This window comes from Pinus tabuliformis, chromosome 3_1, assembly GCF_031772625.1.
Source record: "Pinus tabuliformis cultivar Carrire ecotype Pingquan chromosome 3_1, CPIR1, whole genome shotgun sequence".
In the NCBI taxonomy this organism is placed as follows: Eukaryota; Viridiplantae; Streptophyta; class Pinopsida; order Pinales; family Pinaceae; genus Pinus; species Pinus tabuliformis.
Genome location: NC_142301.1, coordinates 791,271,768 through 791,274,010, shown reverse-complemented (window position 1 = coordinate 791,274,010; position 2,243 = coordinate 791,271,768). Strand labels below are relative to the sequence as shown.

The following is a 2,243-nucleotide window of genomic DNA, read 5'->3' as shown; positions in this document are numbered from 1 at the left end:
ATCAATTATATTAAGTGATTATGCATTTTTGTTGCTAATAGACAACTTGTATTTCATCAAAATTGATATTTTTTCAATTATAATTCTTCCATTTCAAAGTATGCATTAGATGAGCTCCTTCAATTTTGTTTGCAATATTAAAATTTGATCCATGAGCTACAAGAATGTGAATGTATTTGCAAGAGAGTTAAAGGATGAAGCGTCACCTTGGTGGATTCAAAAGTGAGATGGCATTATTAAGAGATAACATGATATCTTGCTTCAAGGTTCCCATCAAGGATAAAATGATGCTAATTTGCAAGACTTAAAGTGGAAAGTGAAGCACAAAACCAAACAATTGGAAGGTACTTCTTATGAGGTTACAAGATCAACTAATAGGTTCAATTCAATGGTGATTAAGTAGCAAGCATTATGAGTTCCAAAATAGATAGTGTTAGAAGAAGGTGAAGGTTGAATGATTTCTTTTAAAAGATAGCTTGAGGAACATTATTCAATTTCTTGGGCGTAAAAGGTTGTGGCCATTTCAAGCCACCATCATTATATATGTGGCAATTAGAATTGGTGTTGTCTTGTAAACCCACTTGTAGTATCACTAAGAGATTATTTGTAGAATAGACATATCCATAAATAAAACAATCTTTGCATTTGATGGGAAAAGGAGAAAAATGAGAAGCAAGAATATGAGACATTATAAATCCTAAAAAATATAAAGATGATTAGATCATTAAGATTTTTCTTACAAAAGAAAACCCATAATTACACCACAACTCTTCATCTATAAAAGAATTCAAAATCCCATATATGGCTCAAACATTGTCTCTTATTATCACAAGCTTTTATTTGGACATATTCTCAAGTCTTAAACTTTAAAAAAAAATAGTATCTTTCAAAAGTAAATGAGTGGGCTAAAAGTGGTGATGATTGGAAAATATTATGCAGTGATTATCTTTCTAATTAAAAGAGTGGTGAGAAGGGTTAGTTGAAGAGAACCAATCTTAGGTGATGGCATTCTATCAATGGACCAAATGAGTAAGTGGAACATTTGATAATGTGAAACAATAAGTACTTCTAAACCTAACAATTGTAAAGTTTCTTCTTTTCATTTTACAAATTTTTAGTTTGTAAAGTTTAACCAACATGAGGGTTTATTCAAGCATCTTAAGTGCTAAATCATTTGAGTACATAAATGATGTAGTAATGCCTTTCCAAATTATATCAAAGATGGTATCTAGATATTTCGAGGATAAGTACCCTAATTTCAAGGATCAATACAAGTTGATTGTTCAAAAATTAAAGTTGGGTATTCCTTAGAAAGATGAGCAGGATAAGATAGAAAAGTCTTCTTCAATGTCCCAATAGCCTGAAATGACTCAAGTGACATGAAGGAAGATTGAAAATAGAGCATTAATAATATCCAAGCCCCCTCCCAAATATTTAAAAAACTTTGCTAAGACCAATGTCCTTTGGGATGTTGAAAAACTACTTAGTGTAATTGCATGTCTAACTTTCTCACCCTTATTGGTAGGGAAGAAGTAGTGATCAAATTAGATCTTGCAAATGATGCTTTGTCCTATGAATGTGTTGTCAATATCTAGGATGTAATCAAGCTCGAAGATGTAATGGTTGAACTTTTACTTGGCCCCAATGAAGGCTTGATTTATGGTATGGATTACATGGAGATGGACATAGGGTGGTTGTAGTATAAAACGAAACCTTTTGCAAAGGTTCACTACTTTCTCTTTGACTTCTCTGGGCAAGTTGAGATCTTCACTAGTTAATCCAAATGTCAATAATATCATTCTAGAAATGCACAAGAACATGAACTTCAATCTCACAGTAATACGCTTAGTTGATGCCCATATTTGTAGTGGTATATTAGTGCTCTATAGTTTTATTTGACAAAAATGTTGGATCTAAAATTGAAACATATAAATGCATTGTCCAAGATGGACCTTATTGAAAATTATGGAAGGCTCATTTTCAATTTAAAAATTGACATGGATATTACTTGTCCAAAAAATTAGTTTTATAATATTCTTTATATTTTTTTGTATTTCCTAGGCATGGAAAATACATTTTAATTGTTCCCAAAAATACATTTTTTATCCAAACTACCAACATTTAGATTTATGTTCTAGCCTTTACCTTTTTAAGTCTAGTAAACACATATTTATAAAATTAAATGTGTTTGCAAGTGCTGCTAAAAAGGAATCAAAAATGGTATGGATAAAGATGTTTAATGA

General features: G+C 30.9%; 1 pseudogene; it reads left to right on the top strand.

Moving 5' to 3' along the window:
* The first annotated feature begins 1,475 nt into the window (after positions 1-1,475).
* Positions 1,476-2,024, top strand: LOC149189816 (GPN-loop GTPase QQT1 pseudogene; annotated as a pseudogene).
* Positions 2,025-2,243: the final 219 nt, after the last annotated feature.